The sequence below is a fragment of the Saimiri boliviensis genome, chromosome 9 (assembly GCF_048565385.1).
Source record: "Saimiri boliviensis isolate mSaiBol1 chromosome 9, mSaiBol1.pri, whole genome shotgun sequence".
Classification (NCBI taxonomy): domain Eukaryota; kingdom Metazoa; phylum Chordata; class Mammalia; order Primates; family Cebidae; genus Saimiri; species Saimiri boliviensis.
Genome location: NC_133457.1, coordinates 73909310 through 73921384, shown reverse-complemented (window position 1 = coordinate 73921384; position 12075 = coordinate 73909310).

The following is a 12075-nucleotide window of genomic DNA, read 5'->3' as shown; positions in this document are numbered from 1 at the left end:
GGTGCAGAGCACTGGACCCCTGACTCCAGCCCTCCCAGGTTAAACTCCCACAGGAAACTGCTGCACACAGCTCTGACCCTTAAACTCCTGAGCTCAGGCAGAAACTCCCCACTGTATTACAATCTGTCCCTCCCAAATGTGGCCTTGCCTCCTCCAGACAAAGTTGCTTCAATCATCTCTTGTCCAGGAGGAGTAGCAGCAACCATGGGGGTGGATTAGAAAGATCAGCAGTGGGAGGGAGGGTCTGCTGGGCATGAGGTCCCACCACCACTGCTCCCTAGTGCCTCAGTGGGCTAGAGGAGAGCACCCACTTCCTTCGGCATCCCAGGATCAGATCCTGATATAAGACCAGAAGTGCAAGAGGTGTGAATGGAAGGTGATCCCTGGACATACCAGGGCAGTGGGGAAACAAAAGCAGTGGGTCAAAGGAGGAGCTGGCGGAAGCAAGGGCTGTGGGTGAAGAGACGGCACGGCTGCACGGGACTCAGGAAGATCCACACCACCTGCCTGAGCATGAGCAACCTGATTCTTTCGGGCTCTGAAGCTGAGGGTGAAGGCTGCTCTTGGGCATCCTTCACTGCTGTTTAAAGCTGAGGACCTGCTCCACTGGCAGAGCGACCTCCCGACAAAGAACTTGAGGGAGATTAGTACAGGTGCTCTCAGCTAGATTCAGCCACTGGAGATACAAGTTTGGCAAAGTTGGGGGATGGTCCTAGGAACCCCACTCCGCTGGATGTCAGGGATAGAGGAGAGGGCTAGGGACAGAAACAACGCTGTGCATTCAGCTCTAGGTCACTTTCTCCTGAGCATAGCCGTACGTAAGTGTGTCCTGTGCTGAGCTCTGACCTTGGATGTGGTGACCATGAAGAACAATGTGCCAGGGACAAGGACACTCCCATGAGCTGGTGCACACCCTTCCTTCCCAGGCCTGCAGGGCGGAGGGAGCATCCAGGTGGGACTCTGAGTCCATGGATGCTGCTCACAAGAGAGGGTCTCAGCAGATCTGCCTGCAGCACAACCCACCCCCTCTGGCTGACCCTCTCAGCCCTGAGTCATGAGTGACAAGTGCCATTTCATGGTTCCACCCCCTGAGATCCTTGTCCCTTCCAACAGCTGGCAGCACTTGAATTCACTGGAGTTCTCTCAGAGGTACAGGGCGTTGGGAGTGGGGGTGGGGTTGGTCCTAGCCTTGGAGACCTGAGAGCCAGTCCAGCCATGCCAGGAGCCGGTCCTGCATCTTCAACCTTCTCTGAGCTTCTTGGGCCTCACTTGTCCACTCCTCAGATGGGAGTAGCATCATCCATCCAGCCTCCAGAGGCTTGTTGCTTCCTGGATAAATTGTCCTCATGGAGTCAAAGCGCTGTGATAATGGCAAAGTTGTACGCTTAGCTTGGCAATTGTTCTGCACTGGCAACTCCTTTCCTTATCTCTGCTGAGGGTACATCTGGACCTTGCACATTTGGCATTTCTTCCCGACCCCAGCCTAGGGAAGGAATGAAGGACAGGCTCAGCCCTGCCACCAAGGCTGACAGCAAAGTGCAGATTCTGGGAGCTGTTTTCCCCACTGTGATGACCGGAGGCACCTGCATATCTCTCCAGCAAGGAACGCAGACGAAGGAGGCCAAAGCACAAGAAATTCCTGCAGAGAGGGGCTCAGAGGGAGGGCAGGCAGGGGCCCTGGAGATAGCCACAGTCCGGTTTCCTCCCCCTGCTTTCTCCAGGGCCCCAGCTGGGTGCTCCCTTGTACTCTCGTCACCCACTTGGAGCATCCTACCCATCTGCACCACGTGCTGTCCATCTCTTTGATCTTCATACTGAGTCTATTTTTCTTTCTGAGTCACAGAACCATCATTTATCCAAGTCAGATTTCTCAACCATAGTGAGAACAGACGGATAAACTCACCCCCACTCCCCAACAAGCGTATCATGGCCAAGTACAGGAATCTGTAGTTGACATTTAAAGGCTTTTGTCCAATTCTCTCACATACATCACTAGTCAAAGAGCAAGGAAAAGAATGTTCTTATTGCAGTCGTGACTTGGTGCATGATTTGATCTTGGACTGACAGCATGCACGGTACAGCAATGCAAATGCAGGTTAGATGATCAAAAGAAAAAAGTCCATCAAGAAGCCATAACAGTATGAACCTGCATACAAATGCCACCATAGGCTTGGAGTATATGACAGAACAAAGGGCAGTGTCACAGGGAATGTGGCACTTCTGCAGCCACGTTGGGAGTGTTTACTATGTCTCCCAGAAGCTGGCTTACAGAGCCCACGTGTTATAAAGGATACAGCAGGGTTGACAGATACAGTAACCAGCCTACTTCAGTAGTTGCCTGTAAATTTCTTTACTAAATATAAAATGTAAAGTGTGTTTAAATTGTGGCAAAATAAACAGAAAATTTGTTTAAATATATTCACATTGCTGTACACAGTATATAATTTTTTCAAAGAATGATCTGATAATTATGAAATTAAAGTGTTTGTTATATTACAAGGATTCTGGCAAAATAACCCTCCAGGCTTAGCTGGTGGGGTTTGGGTACACTGTACTTACTGAGAATGATGTCATTGGCTGCTCCCTAATACGTAAGCTCTCACCCCAACATCTCCTGAAGCTCTGCCCCACCGCCTGGCTCTCATGGGTTGCCAGGCTCTTTCTTCACAAGAAACCTGATTCCTTGATGGCAGGAGTTTTGAGTCTTTGTTGTGTACCTCTGTACTGTCTCTGTGCTGAACATTGACAGGGAAAAGGACTGGAATTAGCAGGGCAGCGCCTCCCATGGTGATCTCCAGCTCCTGTGGAGTTCTGGAACAGAACAAGTTCCGTAACCGAACAAGTTCCCTGGAGGATGATGCCAGGATGGGAGGTTTGAGGGCATCTGGAGCCAGGAGCCCTCAGCCAGGTATTCTGTACCTCACTGAGGGCAGCCTCACAGCCCAGAGATGCACCATCACTTACTGGCCTGGGGTCTGAGCTGGTTATGAAAATGACCCCTACAAAGGTGTGTGGAAGATGGGTGGTGGCTGGATGCAGTGGCTCATGCCTGTAATTCCAACAGTTTGGGAGGCCCCAGTGGGAAGGTTGCTTGAGCTCAGGAGCTCAAGACCAGCAAGAGCAACATCAAAAAAACTCCATTTCTACAAAAAAAAATACAAAAATTATTATTTTTTTTTTGTATTTTCTATACAAATGGAGTTTTTTGATGTTGGGCATGTTTTGATGTTTTTTTTGTGGGGGGAATGCTGGTGTGTATCTCTAGTCCCAGCTATTTGGGAGGCTGAGGTAGGAGGATCACTAGACCCTGAGAGATGGAGGCTGCAGCGAGCCATGATCACACCACTGCTCCCCAGCCTGGGCAACACAGTGAGATGTCTCAAAAAAATAATAATAATTATGAGTGACTACTAATACACACTGCCCACCCCCCTTTGTTGTAATTTAACCTTCTAATTTAGATTCAGAAGAGTACATGTGTAGGTTTGTTACATGGGTGTATTGGGTGATGATGAGGTTTGAGGTATGATTGATTCTGTCACCCAGGTAGTGAGCATAGTACCCGATAGTTAATTTTTTAACTCTTTCCCCCATCCCTCCCCACCCTACTATTTTCTAGAATTTCTGTTTAGCTCCCACTTATAAGTGAGAATATAATGTATTTGATTTTCCGTTTCTATATTAAATCACTTAGCATAATGGTTGCTAGCTTCACCCATGTTCCTGCAAAGGATATAATTTTGTTCTTTTTTACAGCTGTGTAGTATTTCATGGTGTATATGTGTCAATTTATTTGTAATCAAATACACTGTTGATGGACACCTAGGTTGATTCCGTGTCTTTGCTATGGCAAATAGTGCTGCAATGAACATAAGAATGTATGTGTCTTCTTGGTAGAATGATTTATTTTCCTTTGGGTATATACCCAGTAATGGGATTGCTGCATTGAATGGTCTTTCTAGTTTTAGTTCTTTGAGAAATCGCCAATTGCTCTCCACCGTGGTTGAAATATTTGCATTTCCACCAACAGTTTTTCCTTTTCTCTGCGGTCTTACCAGCATCTGTTGTTTTTTGACGTTTAAATATTTAATCATAGCCACTCTGACTGGTATGAGATGATATCTCACTGTGTTTTCTTTTTTAACTTTTATTTTAGGTTCAGGGGTACATGCACAGATTTGTTTTATAGGTAATTTGCCTGTCCAGGGGTTTGCTGTACAGGCTGTTTCATCAAGCAAGTACCTGTTGGTATTGCTGTGATTCTCACTAACCCCTGGCTTTCCACCCTCCACCCTCAAGTAGACCTGAATTCCTTTCTTTGTGTTGATGTATACTCAATGTTTAGTTCTCACTTATGGGCAAGAACATGTAGTATTTGTTTTTCTGTTCCAGTATTAGTTCACTTAAGATAACGGCCTCCACTGAGGCTGCAGTGAGCCGAGGTCGCGCCACTGCCCTCCAGCCTGGTGCCTGGTGACGGAGTGAGACTCTATATATTCAACGTATTGTCTTTAAACAGTCTACTGTTTGTGGACCTTTAGGTCGATTCCATGTCTTTTCTATTGTGAATGGTGTTGTGAAGATTATACACATGGATGTGTTTTTATGGTAGAATAATTTATATTCCTTTGTCTATATACTCAATAATAAGTTTTCTAGGTTGAATAGTAATCCTTCTTTGAGTTCTTTGAGAAATCACCAAATTGCTTTCCATAGTGTCTGAACTGATTTACATTCCCACCAGCCGTGTATAAGTGGGAATGCTCTCTTTCTTCCACAACCTTTACCAGCATCTGTCTTTTCACTTTGTGATAATAGACGTTCTGACTGGTGTGAGTGGTATCTCATTGTGGTTTCAATTTCCATTTCTCTAATGATTAGTGGTGTTCAGCATTTTTTCATATACTTGTTGGCCACATGTATGTCTTCTTTAGAAAAGTGTCTGTTCATGTCCCTATGTTTTAATGGGGTTATGCTTTTTTTTTCTTATACATTTGTTTAAGTTCCTTACAGATCCTGGCTATTAGACCTTTGTCCAATGCATTTTTGCAAAAATTTCCTTCCATTCTGCAGGTCGTATGTTTACTCTGTTGATAGTTTATTTTGCTGTGTGGAAGCTCTTCAGTTTAATTAAATCCTATTTGCTGATTTTTGCTTTTGGTGTCATTGCTTTTGGTGTCTTCATCATGACACCTTTGCCAGTTCCTGTGTCCAGAATGGTATTGCCAAGGTTGTCTTTCAGAGTTTTTATAGTTTTGAGTTTTACATGTGAGTCTTTAATCCATCTTGAGTTGATTTTTGCATATGGTGTAAGGAAGGGTTCCAGTTTCAATCTTCTGCATATGGCTAACTAGCTATCCCAACACCTTTTACTAAATAGGGGGTCCTTTATCGACTGCTTTTTTTTTTCCAGCTTTGTTGAAGATCAGATGATTGGTGGGGCGTGGCCCTCTATTCTGTTCTGGGCTCCCTATTCTGTTCCATTGGTCTATGTGTCTGTTCTTGTACCAATACCATGCTGTTTTGGTTACTGTAGCCATGTAGCATAATTTGAAGTTGAGTAACATAATGCCTCCAGCTTTGTTCTTTTTGCTTAAAATTGCCTTGGCTATTTGGGCTCTTTTTTGGTTTTGAGTTAATTTTAAAATAGTGTTTTCTAGTTCTGTGAAGTATGTCTTTGGTAGTTTGTTGGGAATAGCATTTAATCCATAAATTACTGTGGGCGGTATGGTCATTTTAATGATAGCGATTTTTCCTATTCATGAGTATGGAATATTTTTTCATTTGTTTAGGTCATCTCTGATTTCTTTGAGAAGTGTTTTATAGTTCTCATTGTAGAGATCTACAATGTAGATCTTAGCTGTATTCCTAGGTATTTTATTCTTTTTGTGGCAGTTGTGAATGTGATCGTGTTCCTGATTTGGCTCTTGGCTCAGTTCTTGTTGGTGTATAGGAATGCTAATTATTTTTGTACATTGATTTTTTGTATCCTGAAACTTTGCTAAAGTTGTTTATTAGCTGAAGGAGCTTTTGGACTATGGGGTTTTCTAGATATTAAATCATGTCATCTGTGAACAAGGATAGTTTGCTTTCCTCTTCTTTTTTTTTATTATTTTTTAAATTGCATTTTAGGTTTGGGGGTACATGTGAAGAACATGTAAGATTGTTGCATAGGTACACACATGGCAGTGTGGTTTGCTGCCTTCCTCCCCATCACCTGTATCTGGCATTTCTCCCCATGCTATCTCTCCCCAACTCCCCACCCCTTGCTGTCCCTCCCCTATTCCCCCCCCACAGACCCCAGTATGTGATGCTCCCCTCCCTGTGTCCATGTGTTCTCATTGTTCAACACCCACCTATGAGTGAGAACGTGCAGTGTTTGATTTTCTGTTCTTGTGTCAGTTTGCTGAGAATGATGGTTTCCAGGTTCATCCATGTCCCTACAAAGGACACAAACTCATCGTTCTATTTGAATGCCCTTTCTTTCTTTCTCTTGCCTGATTGCTCTGGCCAGAACTTCCCATACTATGTTGAATAGGAGTGAGACAGGGCATCCTTGTCTTATGCTGGTTTTTAAGGGGAATGCTTCCAGCTTTTGCCCATTCGGTATTATGTTGGCTGTGGGTTTGTTATATATTGCTTTTACTACTTTAAGGTATATTCCTTCAATGCCTATTTTATTGAGAGTTTTTAACATGAAGGCATGTTGAATTCTATTAAAAGCCTCTTTGCATATATTGAGATAATAATTTGGGTTTATTTTTTTTTGTTCTGTTTATGTGATGAATTACATTCACCAATTTGTGTATGTTGAATCAAACTTGCATCCCAGGGATACAGCCTACTTAAGTATGATGGATTAGCATTTTGGTGTACCGTCAGATTTGATATATTAGTATTTTATTGAGGATTTTTGCATCTATGTTCATCAAAGATATAGGCCTGAAGTTTTCTTTTTTTTTTTTTATTGTGTTTCTGCCAGGTTTTGGTATCAGAATGATGCTGGCTTTGTAGAATGAGTTAGGGAGAAGGCTCTCTTCTTCAACTTTTTGGAATAGTTTCAGTAGAAATGATACCAGCTCTTCTTTATACAATGGTAGAATTCAGCTGTGAATCTGTCTGATCCTGGGCTTTTCTTCATTGGTAAGCTTTCAATTACTGATTCGAGTTTGGAACTTGCTATTGGTGTGTTCAGGGATTCAACTTCTTCCTGGATTGATATTGGGAAGTTGTACGTTTCCAGAAATTTTTTCATTTTTTCTAGGTTTTCTAGTTTGTGTACATAGAGGTGTTTTTATTAGTCTCTGAGGGCTTTTTATATTCCTGTGTGGTTGTAGGTAATGTCTCCTTTGTCATTTCTGATTGTGTAATTCACATCTCAGTTTTACTCAGTTTAGCTCGATTTTGGTTATTTTTTTGTCTTCTGCTAGCTTCAGGATTGATTTGCTCTTGTTTTTCTAGTTCCTCTAGGTATGATGTTAGCCTGCTAATTTGAGATCTTTCTAACTTTTCGATTGGGATGTTTAGTGCTATTAACTGTCCTTTTAATATTGCTTTAGGTGTGTTCCAGAGATTCTGGTATGCTGTATCTTTGTTCTCACTAGTTTCAAAGAATTTCTTGATTTCTGCCTTAATTTTATTGTTTACCCAAAAGTCTTTCAGGGACAGGTTGTTTAATTTTCATCTAATTGAATGGTTTTGAGTGATCTTCTTACTATTGATTTCTATTTTTACTGTACTATGATCTGTGAGTGTGGTTGGTATGATTTTTGTTTTTTTAGATATGTTGAGAATTCTTTTGTGGCTGATTGTGTGGTCAATTTTAGACTATATCCATTAGCAGATGAGAAAAAATATATATATTCTGTTTTTTTTGGGTGGAGAATTCTGTAGGTATCTGTTACGTCCATTTGGTTGACAGTTGAGTTCAGTTCCTGAATATCTTTGTTAGTTTTCTGCCTCAATGATTTGTATAATACTGTTAAATAGGTTTTGAAGGCTCCCACTATCGTGTGGTTATCTAAGTCTTTTTGTAGGTCTCTAGTAACTTGTCTTATGAATTTGGGTGCTCCTGTATTGGGTGCATATATATTTAGGATAGTTAGGTATTCTTGTTGAATTTAACTCTTTAACATGATGTAATGCACTTCTTTGCCTTTTTTAAATGTTGCTGCTTTAAAGTCTGTTTGGTCTGAAATTAGTAACTCCTCCTTTTATCTGTTTTTTGGTCGGTAGATTTTTCCCCAATCCTTTACTTTTGGCCTGTTGCGTGTGAGTGTGTTTTTATAGGTGTTATTGCATGTGAGATAGGTCTCTGGAAGATAGCATAATATTGGGTATTTCTTTTTCGTCCAACTTGCTACTCTGCACCTTTTATTGGGGCATCTAGCCCGTTGACTTTCAAGGTTAATATTTATGTGTGGGTGTGATCCTGTAATTATATTGTTAGCTGTTTATCATACAGACTTGATTGCACATTTTTGCTTTATACTGTCAATGGCCTAGGTACTTAGGTGTGTTTTTGTGGTGTCTGGATGGTCTTTCCTTTCCATATTTAGCACTGTCTTAAGGAACTTAAATAAGGCAGATCTAGTGGTAATGAATTCCCTTAGCATTCACTCTTCTGAGAATGATCTTATTTCTCTTTCACTTATGAAGCTTAGTTTGGCTGAATATAAAATTCTTGGTTGGAACCTACTTTTAACACTTTTTTTTTTTTTCATTTTGACTTTGGAGAATCTGAAGACTATTATCTCAGGGATGGTCATCTTATATAGCACCTTGCAAGAGTTCTCTGCATTTTCTGAATTTGAATGTTGGACTCTCTAGTGAGGTTGGGAAATTTTTCATGGATGACATCCTGAAATATGTTTTTCAAGTTGCCTGCTTTCTGTTACTGTCTTTCTGGGATGCCAATGAGTCTTAAATTTCATCTCTTTATATAATCCCATATTCCTTGGAGGTTTTATGAGTTCTTTTTTATTCTCTTTTCTTTATTTGTGTGTGGTTGATTTAATTTGGAGAACCAGTCTTCAAGTTCCAGTATTCTTTCATCAGCTTGTTCTATTCTGCTGTGAATAGCTGTGATTGCATTATGAAGTTCTTTAAGTAAGTTTTTCAGCTCTGTTAGATCAGTTTTGTTCTTTCTTAAACTGGCCATTTGATCTTTCAGCTTCTGGATTATTTTATTGTATTCCTTTAATTGCTTGGATTAGGTTTCGACTTTCTCCTGAATCTTGATGATTTTCTTTCCTATCCATATTCTGAATTCTAAATGTGTCATTTCAGCCATTTCAGGCTGGTTAAGAATCGTTACTGGGGAAGAAGTACAATGTTTTGAAGTTAATAAGACATTCTGGCTTTTTGAGTTGCTGGAGTTCTTGCACTGGTTCTTTATTTTTCCTGTGGCCTGATATTCCTTCATCTTTGAAGTTGTTGTCGTTTGGATGGGGTGTTTTTGTCTTTTTTTTTTAATTTGCTTAGGGTTTTGATTGTTTTATAAGGTGGGTTCAGTCACCTGGTTTCATTTATCAGCAGTCCTGGGCTGCATACCCTAATCTGGGTGGCTAGTACCAGGTTCCCTGCTTTGTTTCCTAACCCCATTGATGTTAGGAAACTGCTGTGCTGGAGGGGTTGAGGGGTTCCCAGTCTGTTGGTCACAACAGTCCCACAAATAGTGCTGGCCAAAGCTCTTCACTGGGGTAGTGGCAATGGGATCCATGCTCACTTGTGTGTGCCAGCAGCACGGCAGGGCACCCATATGTCAGCTGGAATACAGCACTGGTGGGATGAGGGTGTCAGCATTCCTGCATGTACTCGGGGGCATGGTGAGGGTGGGGAACTGGTTAGGGAGGGTTGCTGGCTTCTGTGCACACACTTGCACTAATGGTGGCAGTGGCATGGCATGGGCAGGGCTGCCAGCATCCATGGGCTTGTTTGTGTCATTGGTGGCAGTGCAAAAAGATGTCCCTGCATCAGCAATGGTGAGCCATTGGTGTGGTAGCAGTGAGGTGGCAGGGTATGTGTACATCAATGCAAAGGCAGAAGATTGGAGAGAAAATCTGCTCATGAGTGCTGGCAAAGCAATGAAAATATCACGGTAAATAGAAGCCATCAAAGCGGTGGGGGAATGCTGTAGCAGGTGGCTTGGGACCAGTCTGCTGAAGCTGTCCAATGGTCAGGTACAGCCTACCAGTGAAGGAGCTAGGAGGAGGGCCCCAGGGAAGCACTCTGATTGGGCATCAGAGTGGCAAGCAAGCATGGCCAGACTGGCCCCATCTCATGGACAAGACCACCCTGCTCTGTCCAGGTCTGACACTCAATGTAAGACTGATGTCTCCTAGAGGAGCATGACTAACCATGAAGGATGGGCACCCCGGCTGTGCTCCACTACAGATATTCCCATACCAAACTCTCTCCGCTCCACACAGGCTGGAGTTCTGCCCCTGCCACCTCTCTAAGTAGTTACTGACCTTGTCAAGTCCCTACCATGTCAAGTATCCATGGGGGTCTTGGGGTCTCCCATTGCTAGGTTTTCAATCTCCCACAGTGGGAGTAGGCCAGCCCTCACCTGTTCAACTCACCCCTTCCCTGTAAGTCACTGGAGGCCAGAAATGAGTCCAGGTGCTTGACAGTCCCTTTCAACATTCCCAGATTCTTTTAACATCCATGCCAGCATCTGCATCTTTTCTCCATCTACTGTCAATGCCTTCCTTCTGAAGATCTGCTCAAAGACTGCCAGTCTTCCCAATGTCCCAGTCTCATGGTAGGAGATGTTCCTTCTGGCTGCATCTAGTCAGCCATCTTGGCTCCTGTCTTCATTGTGGTTTTGATTGACATTACTCTGATGACTAGTAATGTTGAATATTTTTTCATGTTTGTTGGCTGCTTATATGTCTTCTTTTGGGACGTGTCCATTTATGATCTTTGCCACACTGGCTTTTTAGTTTCCTTTTTGTAGGAATTTGCCATTAGAGGAGGGCAGTGGAGTTAGGGAGAAACAGCAAAAGAGATGGAGAGACATAGACAGAGTGAGCCCCTAGGGATAGCCTAGCTGCATCCATTAGGTGGTCATCAGTGACTTTTAGTGGACACAGTCATCGCAGTTCAGTGGCCACAGTTTCTGTGTGGAGATGGTGAGTTCTAGAAGGAGACTTTCACAGCCTCCAAATGTAGCAGTAAATGAGGTTCTGAAAAGACTGAATAATGCACTTGTTCCAGACAAAACTTAAGCTTTGTCCCTGTGCAACATGCCTTCAGCATTATCTGCAGCTACTTAAATACTTCAGAGGGGAAAAGAATTCTCTAAAGACATGTTAAAAACCAAATATCTACCTCTCTCCTCCAAATCCTCCCAGGAATCTGACCTACTAGGTCTGGGCAAGGTCAAGGAATATCCATTTCTTACTAGCACCCAGGGGATGGACATATTTCTGGTCCCTAGATTACATTTTGGGTCATCCAGTTTCAAAATACTTCTTTGAGATGTGAATACAGACCAAACCAGAAGTGAGAAGTAACTTACCTTGAAGGACATGAAGGTGGAGGATGGGAGAGCCAATGGCTTTGGGGAGACACACAGAATCAGGGAATTGCTTAGAATACCATGCCTGGTGATAAAGGATTTTTAGACCCAGGTGTCAGTAACCAGGATGAAACCTCTGGAAAGGAAAGAGTCTGTTTTAAATCTTGAGAGCTGGCCCTCTGCACAGTGGCCCCTCAGAGCTGAGGCTTCCCAGTAGCTACAATTGTAAGAGTCACATTTACATTTCAGTCAATGCCAAGAATTGACTGTTTAAAGTTTTCTGATTTTAGTTATAATGAAGACTGTTGTGCTGAACATGCCATTTATACTTATTCATGGGTATAACTGATTATGCCTTCCTTGGAGACAGAGTTCTCAGAAGTTGAATTACTCAATTTTCTTAACTTTTTAAGGATTTTTTATTTTTAAATGTAATTAGTTATGTATTTTAATTGACAAATATTATATATGTATATACACATGAGCATATACACAGAAACACACACACACACACACACACACCCATATATAGTATAGAATGTAATATTTTA